We start from the raw sequence: 16554 nt of genomic DNA, 5'->3' as shown, positions 1-16554 counted from the left end.
GTGATGTTCCTTCTTCTTTGGATGACTTTATAACGCTTTGTATCAGTCTGGACTCTCACTTCCAGGAGAAACAAGCCGAAAGAGACAGAACTAGGAGGGTCCTTCCCTCCCGTCCTCCTATTCATCCAGTTTTGGCAGTATCCTCTACCCCTTCAACTTCTCCAGCCACCCCAGTAGAGGAACCCATGGATTTTTCCTCTTTCAAACCCTCAGTGTCTGAAAGACAGATACGAAGTAGATTGAGACTATGCTTTTATTGTGGCTCTAACTCCCATCAACTAAAGAACTGTGACAGTCATCTGGGAAAAGCCAATGTTTAGGGGATAACACTGGGGTACCTCTAAGCATGATCTCTATTAAATCCCCTCATTCCACTCAGATTCTGGTACCTGTAACCCTTTCCTTCCTTCAGAATACAGTCCACACTCAAGCCTTCATTGATTCAGGGGCAGCTGCAAACTTTCTGGATTACCGTTTTATGATTCAAGCTGGCTTGCCTCTTCTGCAGAAAAGACATTGTCTCAAAATAACTACTCTGGATAGCACCCCCCTTGGTTCAGGGTTGATCTATTTTGAGTCAGCACTCCTGACCCTGACTGTGGGAGTCCTTCATACTGAACAGCTGCAGTTCGAGATCATTCATTCCCCAGCACAGCCCATCACCCTTGGTCTTCCTTGGCTTTGGATACAAAATCCACAGTTCGACTGGGCTGAAGGACAATTGGCTTCATGGGGTACCTCCTGTTTCCACTCTTGTCTTGCTAAAGTCACTGCTCTGCTCCGCATCCACATAGCCAGCATACAGACTCCTCCAAACCTTCCCTCAGTATATGCAGACTTTGCAGATGTGTTTGAGAAAAAAAAGCAGCCGACCTGCTGCCACCCCACCGTCCTTATGACTTCAAGATTGACCTCTTTCCCGGAGCCCCACTTCCTAAAGGGAGGACTTACCCACTCTAAAAAGCTGAAACCAAATCCATGGAAGAGTACATCCAAGAGAACCTAGTAATGGTTCCATTTGCCCTTCCTCCTCTCCTGCCGGGGCAGGCTTCTTTTTCGTCAGTAAGAAGGATGGTGGGCTCAGACCATGCATTGACTTCAGGGCCTTGAACAACATAACTTTCAAGAATCGCTATCACATTCCTTTGATCACCAAACTGTATGACTCACTCCAGGCTGATCGCTTCATCACCAAGCTGGACTTATGTGGGGCATACAATCTGATTCGTATATTCCTAGGCCACAAATAGAAGACCTCCTTCAACACAAGATCTGGGCATTATGGATACCTTGTAATGGCCTTTGGGCTTTGTAACGCCCCTGCAGTCTTCCAGGCATTTGTCACGATTTCTTCCGTGAACTCCTCAACCGCATTGTCATCGTCTATCTGGATGACATCCGTATTTTCTCTTCCACTTTGGAGAAATATCATAAACACATTAGACAGGTACTTCTACGTCTCAGAGACAATTCTTTGGTAGTAATGCTAGAAAAATGTGAGTTTGATCAAGTTCAGATGCAATTCCTTGGTTATGTCATCTTGAAGGAGGGTTTTGCCATGGATCCTGCTAAACTCACCCCAGTTCTAGAATGGCCTCAACCTACCTCATTAAAGGAATTACAGAGGTTCTTGGGGTTCTCCAATTATTACCGCAAGTTTATAAAGAACTCCTGAAGCCATAAATTCCTTCTCTTGTCTGAAAAAGACTTTATGTTCTGCTCCTGTGCTCCGCCTTCCTGATCCTGACCAATAGTTCACTTTGGAGGTTGATGCCTCAGAAATGGGTGCTGGAGCAGTTCTAACAAAAAGGGATCCTTTGACTTCCAAGTCACACCCTGTAGCCTTTTTCTCTAAACGCTTTACTCCTGCAGAGAGGAATTACAATGTGGGTAACCATGAACTCTTAGCAATTAAGATGGCTTTGAATTAATGGTGTCATTGGTTAGAGGGCACCGCCAATCCCATTCAGATTCTTACTGACCACAATCTGACTTACCTAGAGACTGCTCATCAACTCAATCCTCAATAGGCTAGGTGGGCCTTGTTATTTTCCCATTTAAACTTTGTGGTCTCTTATCTTCCTGGGACCAAGAACAAGAAGGCAGATGCACTTTCCTGTCAGTTCCCTCACTGAAGTGATTCCTCTGAAGCCTCTATTAAACACATCATACCTCCCTCCTGTGTGGTTGCTTAACTAAATACCACCCTTCTGCAAAGACTGCAATGTGCCCAGTCGAGTAAACCTCCTGGAGCACCTGTGGCCTATGATATCCTCTTTATGACTCTGAACCTACACACCCCTGTGCTATCCTGGGCTCATGATAGTAAACTCTCAGGACATCCTGGTTTGACTAGGATTTTCAAGCGTCTTTTCCAACATGTATGGTGGCCTACTATGAAGTCTGATGCTCAGGATTATGTGAAAGCCTGCACAACTTGTGCTGCCAACAAAATTCCCTGATCCTTGCCTCCTGGCTTGCTCCAACCTTTGTCCATTCCCAAACAACCATTGACACACATAACATTGGACTTCATTGTGGACCTCCCACATTTTGACCACCATAGAGTTATTTGGGTTGTGGTGGATCAGTTCTCCAGACTGGCTCATTTTGTACCCTTAACAAAACTGCCATCGGCCCAGGAATTATTGTCTCTTTTTCTCTTGCATGAGGTATGACTTCATGGCATTCCTGTGAATATTTTTTCCGACAGAGGTCTACAATTCATCTCTACCTTTTGAAGAGCCTTTTGCAAGTTGATTAAATCTACTGTCTCCTTGTCTTCTGGCTACCATCCTCAAACCACTGGACTTACTGAGAGAGTAAACCAGGATCTCGAAGGCCTACCTTAGAGCCTTTCACAATTCTCTCCATGCCAATTGGTCTGACTTGCTGCCCTTAGCCGAGCTGGCAAGAAACACTCATTGGCATTCTTCTCTACAATGTTCTCCATTTAAGCCGCAGCAGTGTATCAACCTTGTATCTTTCCTCTTTCTGGTCAGTCCACTGGGGTTCCTGCTGCACATCGTCACTGAACTCACCACTCATTGGCGACATATTCGCTCTCAGCTACGTTCAGCTGTCTCTAGATACAAGAAGTTTGCTGATCTTCATAGAGCCTCTGTATGTGCCTTCTTGGTAGGTGAACGTTTTTGGGTCTCTACTCGACATATTCGTCTATGTCAACCCTGTCACAAAATAGGGCCTAGGTTTATCGCTCCTTACAAAATCCTGAAGAGACTATCTCCTGTTGACTACAAAGTGGCCATGCCGAAAACCCTACGCATACATGCAGTCTTCCACATCTCTCTACTCAAGCCTTACATCAGGAATAGATATACCCAACTCAGAACTCCTCCTCCTCCACTCCTGGTCCATGGCGACCCTGAATATGAAGTTGACGTACATGCTCCATCTTTAGTTTCCAGATTCCATGTTGCTCATCCTTTGAGGCCGACTCTGGTTCCCGGAGGGAATCCTTGAGAAGGGGCGCGGCATCTGCTTCCTTGCTCGTTGTTAGGGGCTCTGTCGGGTCCGGATGCGTGAGACACTGACGTCATCGCCACATGCTCTTCTGTCCATGCCGGTCCGGATTCCTGTGATACGAATCCTGCGACTATGTAAGTCCATAGTAACGATCTATCACTGCCCAAGTATAGGTGTTGCTTTATGTGCTCCTGGGTGTCATAGATCGTTACTGCTATATTGCCTTATTGTGTTTGAACCCTGCCTGCCTGACTACTCTTCCTGTTATACCCCTGAATAGTGATGTCGCGAACCTATAAATTTGGGTTCGCGAACAGCGAACGCGAACTTCCCCAAATGTTTGCGAATGGGCGAACCGGGCATACCGCCATTGACTTCAATGGGCAGGCGAATTTTAAAACCCACAGGGACTCTTTCTGGCCACAATAGTGATGGAAAAGTTGTTTCAAGGGGACTAACACCTGGACTGTGGCATGCCGGAGGATAATCCATGGCAAAACTCCCATGGAAAATTACATAGTTGATGCAGAGTCTGGTTTTAAGCCATAAAGGGCATTAATCACCTAACATTTCTAAATTGTTTGGAATAACGTGCTTTAAAACATCAGGTATGATGTTGTATCGATCAGGTAGTGTAAGGGTTACGCCCGCTTCACAGTGACAGACCAAACTCCCGCAGCGGGTACAACATCATCATCATCACACCGTACGTTCATGTGTGTAATGCTGCCTGACTGAGACATAATCCCTGTTATCTACATCCTGTGGCAATAATGGTTGCGCATCACTCATTTCTTCCAACTGATGTGTAAATAACTCCTCTGACAGATCAAGTGAAGCGGCTGTGGTGCTAGTGTTGGTGGTGGCGGCAGACGGGCGAGTGGTAACTTGAGAGGTGCCCGAAGCTAAGCTGGAGGAGGATGGTGCGTCAAGGTTCCGAGCGGAAGCTGTAGAAGATTGGGTGTCCTGTGTTAGCCACTAACCAGTCAACTATGTCCTCAGAAATGTTCGAGTTCGGGGTACATGGCCTCTGAACACTGAGCATTATTCTAGGGCCAAAGGGAATCACAGCACCACGAACACGACGGCCCCTGCGGGGTGGCCTGCCTCTGCCTGTCATTTTTTTTTTGATTGGTGGTACTATGAGTGCAAGCTACTGTGAAAACAGATATGAGTAGCACTTTGCACTGGCAGAAGTTGGCAGAGTAGACGCTGTAGGCCTGACACACACGCTTGCAGACAACTAACTGCTATTCAATCTATTACAGTCAAAATTGTATTTTTTTTTTAAATGTACACTACTGTTACACCAGATATGAGTTGCACTGGTGTGACACTGTGCCCTGGCAGGCACTGAAACGCACACGTGTGAAGGAAACTGACTGCTATTATTTAACACAGTCAAAAAAGTGTTTTTTTTTTTTTAAATCTACACTACTGTTACACCAGATATGAGTTGCACTGGGGTGACACTGTGCCCTGGCAGGCAGGCCCTGAAACAGACACATTTTAAGGAAACTGACTGCTATTATTTAACACAGTCAAAAAAGTGTTGTTTTTTTTAAATCTACACTACTGTTACACCAGATATGAGTTGCACTGGGGTGACACTGTGCCCTGGCAGGCAGGCCCTGAAACGCACACGTGTGAAGGAAACTGACTGCTATTATTTAACACAGTCAAAAAAGTGTTTTTTTTTTTTAAATCTACACTACTGTTACACCAGATATGAGTTGCACTGGGGTGACACTGTGCCCTGGCAGGCAGGCCCTGAAACGCACACGTGTGAAGGAAACTGACTGCTATTATTTAACACAGTCAAAAAAGTGTTTTTTTTTTTTTAAATCTACACTACTGTTACACTAAATATGAGTTGCACTGGGGTGACACTGTGCCCTGGCAGGCAGGCCCTGAAACGCACACGTGTGAAGGAAACTGACTACTATTATTGAACACAGTCAAAAAAGTGTTGTTTTTTTTAAATCTACACTACTGTTACACCAGATATGAGTTGCACTGGGGTGACACTGTGCCCTGGCAGGCAGGCCCTGAAACGCACACGTGTGAAGGAAACTGACTGCTATTATTTAACACAGCCAAAAAAAGTGTTGTTTTTTATAAATCTACACTACTGTTACACCAGATATGAGTTGCACTGGGGTAACACTGTGCCCTGGCATGCAGGCCCTGAAACGCACACGTGTGAAGGAAACTGACTGCTATTATTTAACACAGTCAAAAAGTGTTGTTTTTTTTAAATCTACACTACTGTTACACCAGATATGAGTTGCACTGGGGTGACACTGTGCCCTGGCAGGCAGGCCCTGAAACGCACACGTGTGAAGGAAACTGACTGCTATTATTTAACACAGTCAAAAAGTGTTTTTTTTTTTTTTAAATCTACACTACTGTTACACCAGATATGAGTTGCACTGGGGTGACACTGTGCCCTGGCAGGCAGGCCCTGAAACGCACACGTGTGAAGGAAACTGACTGCTATTATTTAACACAGTCAAAAAAGTGTTGTTTTTTTAAATCTGCACTACTGTTACACCAGATATGAGTTGCACTGGGGTGACACTGTGCCCTGGCAGGCAGGCCCTGAAACGCACACGTGTGAAGGAAACTGACTGCTATTATTTAACACAGTCAAAAAAGTGTTTTTTTTTTTAATCTACACTACTGTTACACCAGATATGAGTTGCACTGGGGTGACACTGTGCCCTGGCAGGCAGGCCCTGAAACGCACACGTGTGATGGAAACTGACTTCTATTATTTAACACAGTCAAAAAAGTGTTGTTTTTTTAAATCTATACTACTGTTACACCAGATATGAGTGGTGGCACTGGGCAAGTGGGCACAGTATACGCTGTGAGCCTGACACACACGCTGGCAGACAGGCAACTGCAATTAGATTACACAGGGAAAAAAAAAAATCAGACTGATGTTCTAGCCCTAAAAAGGGCTTTTTGGGGTGCTGTCCTTACAGCAGAGATCAGATGAGTCCTTCAGGACTGTAGTGGACACTGAATACACTAGCCTAGCTATCAATTTCCCTATTAAATCAGCAGCAGCTACACTGTCCCTCCTCTCAATAAGAATGCAGCTTCCAAATGAATCTAAAATGGATGCTGTCCAGGAGGTGGGAGGGTCTGGGAGGGAGTGTCTGCCGCTGATTGGCTGTAATGTGTCTTCTGACTGTGAGGTAAAGGGTCAAAGTTTACTCAATGATGAAGAATAGGGGGCGGATCGAACATCGCATATGTTCGCACACCGCGGCGAACGCGAACATGCTATGTTCGCCGGGAACTATTCGCCGGCGAACTATTTGCGACATCACTACCCCTGAATTGCTGTATTGATATACTGCTGCTGAACTCTGCTTGTCTGACTACTTTACCTGTTAAACCCCTAAATTGCTGGATTGATTTACTTCTGCTGAACTCTGCTTGCCTGACTACTCTGCCTAGTAACCCCTATTATTCTGGATTGTTTCTCTGTTTCCAAACCCTGCCTGTCTGACCAGTCTAGTGGTTTGCCCTTGGACTTCTTTACCATTGCCAAAACCCTGCCTGCCTGACCATTATAGTGGTTTGCCCTTGGACTGCTTTACCGTTGCCAAACCCTGCCTGCCAGACCATTCTAGTGGTATACCTTGGACTGCTCTACCATTGCTGCTGAAGACTACCCTGTCTGTGGTAAGTGCTGCTTCCCTCAACATACTAACTTTCTCTGCTCTGGGATATTCCCTATCTTTCCGGCTCGACGCCGGGATAACAAGACTACTGGCCATGTTCAGTCTGATAGAGGAGTATCCCAGGAGCATTACAAAAATACTGGAAAAACACACCTTTAACTCCATATCTATGGAAGCTAGATGAAAATTTGCTAAATAATCCAGAGTTGATAGCAAAACTCAACACTACAATTGAGGAATACTTTAGACTAAACTTACACTCCACAGACAACAAATACGCTATCTGGGAAGTGCATAAATGTGTACTCAGAGGAGAGTTAATCAAAATCAAAGCTCATCACCAAAAACTACACACACAAACATACAAATAATTATCAGGCGCATTTGCCCACTTAGGGGTAGATTTATCATAGTGCGAGCGGACATGTCCTCTGCACATAAATAAATACTGTCCCCTGCAGATTTGTGGCCAATCGGGGTGTCAATCAACCTGATCATATTCGATCAGGTTGATTTCTGTCTGCGGCCTCAGAGCAGGCGGACAAGTTATGGAGCAGCGGTCTTGTTAAATTGGCCCTTTAGACTTAACTCATAGACGGTCCCCAACAGATCCTCAAATAATTAATGACCTACAAAAAGCCAGACATGCTTTAGATAGTTTCCTACAAATTGAGTACCAGGCATTACATTTAAAAACAAACAGCATATTCTATTATGAAAGTCATAGATCAGGCAAACGTTTAGTAAGGGCGCTATAAAATAAAAGATTAAAATCACACATATATGAAATCCAACATCCCAACTCTAACCACCCTTAAAACAACAAAAGACATCCTTCAATTGTTCCATGAATATTACTCGACACTATATAACATCGAAAAAGACATACCACCACATAAGCCTTTTTCAGACATGACAGCCTAGGTCAATAGTTCCCAACTACCCACACTAACATCAGATCGGCTCCAAAATCTTAACAATCCCATCACCCAACAAGAACTACTAGCTGCAATTAAATCATTGAATAATGGAAAAAGCCCAGGCCCTGACTGTTTCACTGGAAAATATTATCAAACATTTTCTCCACTACTCCCCACCTCATACAACTCTTTAATTAAGTTAATGACAACAATCCCTTCCCTCAATCTATGTTAGAATCACAAGTTGTTGTAATCCCCAAACCAGGCAAACCATCAACTACCCCAGCAAACTTTTGACTGATATCCCTCCTGAACACAGACATTAAACTGTTTGCAAAAATCCTAGCCAATCGCATTAACACAATGTTACCATCAATAGTTCATCTCAATTAGGCTGGTTTTACCCCTAACAGAGAAACTAAAGACAATACTATCAAAATTCTATTCTTAATGGAATATGCAAACACCCACAAAATCACCTCTGCATTCATTTCGATGGATGCAGAGAAAGCCTTTGATAGGCTGGATTGGCTATTCTTACGGACAACAAAAATTAAGCTAAATGATACCCTTTCTCAACCCTTTATTATTTGCAGTGGCACAAGACAAGGCTTCCCTCTCTTCCCCATACTGTTTGTCCTTGCCATGGAGGTTCTATCCTCCCAAATAAGGAATAACATTGCTATTCGTGGTTTTAAAATTGCTCACTCCAAATTCAAAACTACCTTATACGCTGACGATCTCTTCCTTACACTCACACAACCCATCTCATCAATCCCTCCCCTTATTCAAACCTTACATACTTATAGTACCTTCTTCAATTCAAAATTAATATCACCAAATCAGAATTACTACCCATAGGACTAAACAATGATGAACTTAAATCAATACAAACACAAGTCCATTTCCAGACTCAACTACATTTGATTAAATACTAAGTTATACACATATAACCACATCTAGATACATTACTCAACTAAAATTTTAAAACCATATCTACCATGACACACACTCTTCTACAATCCTGGAGCAAAAAGCCCCTTTCCTAGCTTGGTAGAATCAATGCCTTCAAAATGACTCTCCTCCCTAAGCTGTTATACCTTTTCCAAACCCTTCTAATTCCTATCCCACGACCATTAATCCACAATCTTCAAAAATCAATCACTTCATACATATGGCAACAAAAAAACCCCACATTGCCCCTGCCACACTTTTCCTCCCTAAAGACCTAGGTGGAGTGAGGATACCCAATCTTGCACACTATAGGCTAGCAACTTTTCTCACTAGAATTATAAACCGGTACAAACACTCAGCCATAAAGAATGGGTCCTCTTAGAACACCAGTTAACCAACACCTATTATGTTGACCTATAAATGCTGGTTACTCCCGAATAAAATAAACTTACCAAAACAACTTCTAATAATCATAGCTGAAACCTTTAGGCTATGGAATACACACACCAAACTGTATCATCATATCACCACAATACCCTCCCCATTGACTCCCCGCACTGAAAATATGGATTTCCCCCTTCAGCAGATCACTCAAGCCACTCTGACTCCCCATGTGAATAATTCAATTCCTTGCCACACACTTCTTCAAAATGGGAAACCCAAACCCCAATCAGAGATTGTTACCCTTTTAGGCACCACATAAGAAAACTGGTTCCGATATGGTCAACTTTCAGACTTTCTAACAAAACACCCCAAAATAACTCAACTTTCATGCAATCTAACCAGTTTTGAACACTTATGTTTCCATAATGCTCAGAACAAGAGCCTTTTCTCACTCACATATCACTTACTCCTACAATCATATACCTTGCTCTCTTGAGATGTACAGAAATGGGAAAGAGAAATTTAACCTAACCCATAAAGAATGGTTAAAAATGTTCTCCTCTATGACTAAATCTTCCTCCTCCATATATACGATGGAGATGAATACGAAATTTTTATACAGATGGTATTATGACCATCCCGCCTACATGCCATCCTCCCCGCAAATTTGTCAGAGTCCTGGAGAGGCTGTACAATGGAAGGCACCCCCACACACATATGGTGGACCTGCCCAATCGCCTAAACTTTCTGGATGTCCTGCAAAACAGAAAGCAAGAAGGCTTTATCTACTTCTCTCGATCTAGACATTTGATTCCTTCTTTTCATTAAAATCTCTCATGTAAAGTGTAAGTTAAGACAAGCACTATTGACCATTATGATAAATTCAGCGAAAAGTCTGATACCAAAGAACTGGAAATCACGAAATCTCCCACCTCTATCCACCTGGAGAGTAGTAACCACCCAATCCTTCCAGCTTGAAAAATATCATTATACACAAAAAAAAAAAAAACATACTGACGACTACCATTCTATCTGTTTTCTTTGGGAACAATTCATAAATCAAGAGAGACAACCCCGATAAGTGTGCCACACTCTTTTTACTCTACCTTAGACTCACACCAAAAACTAAAACCACAAACTCTTACTTTACAACAATCCTCTCTCAACCAATATAACACACCAAACACTACTAAAAAAAACTTTGTGACGTGCTAAACCCTTTTTGTTAAGTTCACTACTTACCTATATACCTGATATTTTACAGTTTTTCCTGCAAGAAACATACTTTCTGTGTTTTACCTTATGTTGTTCATGTTTGAATTGCACTTTATTGCTCATTAGCAAACAGATTCCTCACTTGAAACATACCTATACTAACTTTATACATTCATGAAAGAGTTGAGACTTGTTCAACTTGAAAATCACTTTTTATGTTTGTTATGTTTTCTCACAAATTTCAATAAAGCATTTAAAAAGAAAAAAAGAAACATCAGCCTATACTTATAAATGACCCAATTTTATAACAATTTAATACAATCTTGCAGGTGAAATAAATCATAAGGTATAGATTACAGGGTAGAATACATACAGTATAACGTCCCTTTAAGTCACATGACATTTCATGTTTGTGATATTGACTTAATAAATAGAGAGTTTTCATAGACTGCATGAGTATGTATTCTGTTAAAGGGACAGTCTACACCAGAATTGTTATTGTTTTAAAAGATAGATAATCCCTTTTTTACCCATTCCCCAGTTTTGCATAACCAACACAGTTATATTAATATATGTTTTACCTCTGTGATTATCTTGTATCTAAGCCTCTGCAAACTTCCCCTTTATTTTAGTTATTTTGACAGACTTGCAGTTTAGCCAATCAGTGATAGCTCCCAGGTAACTTCACGTGCATGAGCTCAGTGTTATCTATATGAAAAACATGAACTAATACCCTCTAGTGGTGAAAAACCTGTTAAAATGCATTCTTAAGAGGCGGCCTTCAAGGTCTAAGAAATTAGCATATGAACCTCCTAGGTTAAGATTTCAACTAAGAATACCAAGAGAAGAAAGCAAAATTGGTGATAAAAGTAAATTGGAAAATTGTTTAATATTACATGCCCTATCTGAATAATGAAAGTTTGTTTTAGACTAGACTGTCCCTTTAAGGGATTGGTTAAAATACTAGAAATATGTGATTGGTTGCGGGTTTTAAACCTGTCGCAATCTGAATGTGAACAAATCCTGGTGAAATGCCCTTTATGGGGCTGAGAAACTAACGCCTAGATTTAGAGTTTTGTCGGTAAAGACCCGCGCTGCTAACGCGCCTTTTTTTTCCATCTCACCCTTAAGACAACGCTGGTATTTAGAGTTGCCTGAATGGCTGCATTAGCCTCAGAAAAGGGAGCGTTGAGCAAAATTTAGCTCCACTTCAACCCTCAATACGAGCGTTGCCTACGGTAGCGGTAAGATGGAAAAATGTGCTTGTGCACGATATCCCCATAGGAAACAATGGGGCTGAGCTGGCTGAAAAAAAAGCAGCGTTCAGCTCCTAACGCAGCCCCATTGTTTCCTATGGGGAAACACTCTCTAAGTTTACACCTAACACCCTAACATGAACCCGAGTCTAAATACCCCTAACCTTACACTTATTAACCCCTAATCTGCTGCCCCCGCTATCGCTGATACCTGCATTTTATTATTAACCCCTAATCTGCCGCTCCGGACACCGCCGCAACCTACATTATAGCTATGAACCCCTAATCTGCTGTCCCTAACATCGCCGACACCTATATTATATTTATTAACCCCTAATCTGCCACCCCCAATGTCGCCGCCACCTACCTACACTTATTAACCCCTAATCTGCCGACCGGACCTCGCCGCCACTATAATAAATGTATTAACCCCTAAACCGCCGCACTCCCGCCTCGCAGACACTATAATAAATTGTATTAACCCCTAATCTGCCCTCCCTAACATCGCCGCCACCTACCTACAATTATTAACCCCTAATCTCCCGCCCCCAACGTCGCTGCTACTATAATAAAGTTATTAACCCCTAAACATAAGTTTAACCCTAACACCCCCCTAACTTAAATATAATTTAAATAATCTAAATAAATTTACTATCATTAAATAAATTATTCCTATTTAAAAATAAATACTTACCTATAAAATAAACCCTAAGATAGCTACAATATAACTAATAGTTACATTGTAGCTATTTTAGGATTTATATTTATTTTACAGGCAACTTTGTATTTATTTTAACTAGGTACAATAGCTATTAAATAGTTAATAACTATTTAATAGCCACCTAGTTAAAAAATGAAGAGAAACAGAGGGGCGCCTCATGTGTGGTATCATCAGTGGGAAGCACAAAATTATAGAAAGTATAGCCAAATGAGTACTCACATACTCCAGGAGCACACCTATGTGCTGGTAGGGGCAGGCTGCACAATTATAAAGGTGTGACAGCTCACCCGTCCAACAGCGCTCTTAGTGTTATAGTGCTGGTACTACAGTGGAGACACAAGATGAGAGCACTACATGTGCAGACTATTTAAGATGGAACCAATAGTATTTTCTTAATAAAAGTGGGTACTCACATACTCCAGGAGCACACCAATTTGCTTGTGGAATCCGGCTGAAGATTTAGGCAGGTGTGGCAGCTCACCCAAACAGATGGTCTCTTGATGGTTTTGGTGTTGTATAACAGAGAATGCAATAATCCAGGTGTACTTAATCAAGTGTCAAAGTAATCTCTTATGTACCGGTAAAGGCAGAAGGTAGGTAGAGAGATCCACTCAAAGAATAAAAGTCCAAATATTTATTAAAAACAAAAGGTTAAAATAAACAATACAATAGTTGTTATTAATAAAAAGTGGATAACAGAGTGACCAATGTTACCCCAATAGTTGCAACACGTTTCTCTGTTCGCAGACCGTTTCATCAGGCATAGAATAACTCTCCTTCCTACCTCTGCCTTATATACCTTACTAACAAACATTTACCTCCCTTCAATGGGTTGTCTTTCCTAATTGATGAATGACTAACACCTGTCTAGTGTAATCAGAGTCTCTGAGTTGGGGGTGGGACCTACCTCTCATAGACATATAGGTTATGCTGTGCTTTCAAATAATAAAGTACGCTGTACGTTATACTTATCTCTAAATCTAGGTAAGCTTTTATCTGTGTTTGCAAATAATTATTATACATACATCCTTAAAAAAAAAAGAAAAAGGAAATTGCATTACCCTGTAATATTGCTTGAAGATATAGGGTGCCTCCTTATCATTATCTGCTATAGGCACAAATACGAAGTTGGCAATAAAAAACATTTTTTAAACATAAATAAATATAAGCATTGGTGGTCACATTATTCCCTTTCCGTTGTCAGCTTGTGGTGACAATAAGGTCCAATTTACTATTTACTTATTTGCAGATATGTCTGGATCGTGAACTATGTAATGGCTGTTTGTTTTTGTGCTTCCAGAGGCGTGGATTCTCATATTCTATTGTATCATTGTTTGCGTTGGTGTAATGCAAATGTGAGTATCCGCCCCCTGGTTGATCGTCATTGCACAATGTGTTGTGTGTTTACAATGCAATGCGGATAGGAGTATACGCCCCCTGGGTAATTCTAATTCCACAATGTGTTAGTTAGTTGTGGAGTAATTGGTGCCGAATGTTTGGAATCTGGCTAGATGGACAAGTGGCCAGACAAATGTGACAGACCACCCTGATTATGTTAGCAATCTCATGATGCCGTACTTGTCATATGTTGTTCTGTGTACATGGATCCCACCCACATACAGACGATCAAAAATTAACCGTAGCCATTCACATTGAGGTGCATGTCTATAAATGTTCCGATCAGCCAATAGAATGTGAGGTCAATCTGATTGGCTGATTGGATCAGCCAATCGGATTGAACTTCAATCTGATTGGCTGATTGAATCAGCCAATCAGATTTTTCTTACTTTAATTCCGATTGGCTGATAGAATCCTATAAGCCAATTGGAATTCGAGGGACACCATCTTGGATGACATCCCTTAAAGGAACCATTATTCGTCGTTAGTCCGTCGGTTGAAGAGGATGGCTCCGCGTCGGCTGTATGGAAGATGGCTCCGCTCCGGATGGATGAACATAGAAGACGCCGCTTGGATGAAGACTTCTACTGGATGGAGGACCTCTTCTTGCCCCGCTTGGATGAAGACTTCTACCGGATGGAGGACCTCTTCTTGCTCCGCTTGGATGAAGAATTTGGCTCGGCTGGGTGAAGGCGACTCAAGGTAGGGAGATCTTCAGGGGGTTAGTGTTAGGTTTATTTAAGGGGGGGTTTGGATGGGTTAGAGTAGGGGTATGTGGGTGGTGGGTTTTAATTTTGGGGGGGTTGTATTTTTTTTACAGGTAAAAGAGCTGATTACTTTGGGGCAATGCCTCGCAAAAAGCCCTTTTAAGGGCTGGTAAAAGAGCTTATTACTTTGTAATTTAGTATAGGGTAGGGCATTTTATTATTTTGGAGGGGCTTTTTTATTTTTTTAGGGGGCTTAGATTAGGTGTAATTAGTTTAAACCTCTTGTAATTTTCTTTTTGTTTTTGTATTATACAGTAGATTAGTTTATTTAATTGTATTTTAGTTTATCTAATTGTAGGTAATTTATTTAATTAATTTATTGATAGTTTAGTGTTAGGTGTATTTGTAACTATTAATAGCTATTGTACCTAGTTAAAATAAATACAAAGTTGCCTGTAAAATAAATATAAATCCTAAAATAGCTACAATGTAACTATTAGTTATATTGTAGCTATATTAGGGTTTATTTTATAGGTAAGTATTTATTTTTAAATAGGAATAATTTATTTAATTATAGTAAATTTATTTAGATTAATTAAAATTATATTTAAGTTAGGGGGGTGTTAGGGTTAGGCTTAGGTTTAGGGGTTAATAACTTTATTATAGTAGCGGCGACGTTGGGGGCAGCAGATTAGGGGTTAATAATTGTAGGTAGGTGGCGGCGATGTTAGGGAGGGCAGATTAGGGGTTAATAAAATGTATTATAGTGTTTGCGAGGCGGGAGTGCGGCGGTTCAGGGGTTAATACAGTTATTATAGTGGCGGCGAGGTCCGGTTAGCAGATTAGGGGTTAATAAGTGTAGGTAGGTAGGTAGTGGTGACATTGGGGGTGCAGATTAGGGGGTAATAAATATAATATAGGTGTTGGCGATGTTAGGGGCAGCAGATTAGGGGTTCATAGCTATAATGTAGGTTGCGGCGGTGTCCGGAGCGGCAGATCAGGGGTTAAAAAAATGTATTATAGGGTTTGCAATGTGGGGGGGCCTCAGTTTAGGGGTTCATAGGTAGTTTATGGGTGTTAGTGTACTTTATAGCACAGTTGTTAAGAGCTTTATGTTCCTGCATTAGCCCATAAAACTCTTAACTACTGACTTTTTTTTACGGTAGGAGTCTTGTCGGTAGAGGCTCTACCGCTCACTTCTTCCAAGAATCGTAATACCGGCGTTAGGCAAATCCCATAGAAAAGATAGGATACGCAATTGACGTAAGGGGATCTGCGGTAGCCTCGAGTCGCGGAAAGAAAGTCAACGGTAGACCCTTTCCTGCCTGACCCTTTATACCAGCGGGCGTTAAAAAGCAGCGTTAGGACCCCTTAATGCTGCTTTTGACGGCTAATGCCAAACTCTAAATCTAGGCGTAACTCTTTGTGTTGCAATTTTGTGAGTGCACACATTTAAAATTTTCCTGATATATTAAATGAGAATATAAATTGTATTGTTTTGTGTGGCATTTTTTATTTATTTTATTTAAAACAGAAGAATACAATGGCAGAAAATACACAGAATGTCCATCGCTCATATTCCTATCTTTAAAGTAATTAGTCAATTAATTCTTAGGACATCTTAGGTTTGCCACCTTTCTTGGAAAAAAATACTGACAATGCTAATTAATATACATTTGTGATTTTTAGATGATCATTTATTTCCAGTAAGACTTCAACATAGTATTGTATTATAACATAGCATTTACTTCTTCATTTCTTCTTTATTATCTACCTTGACCTTCAAAAACACTGTCCATGTCAGTAAAATAATGG

Source organism: Bombina bombina, chromosome 3, assembly GCF_027579735.1.
Source record: "Bombina bombina isolate aBomBom1 chromosome 3, aBomBom1.pri, whole genome shotgun sequence".
Taxonomy (NCBI): domain Eukaryota; kingdom Metazoa; phylum Chordata; class Amphibia; order Anura; family Bombinatoridae; genus Bombina; species Bombina bombina.
The sequence above is the reverse complement of the archived record's forward strand: the minus strand, read 5'-3'. Positions refer to the sequence as shown.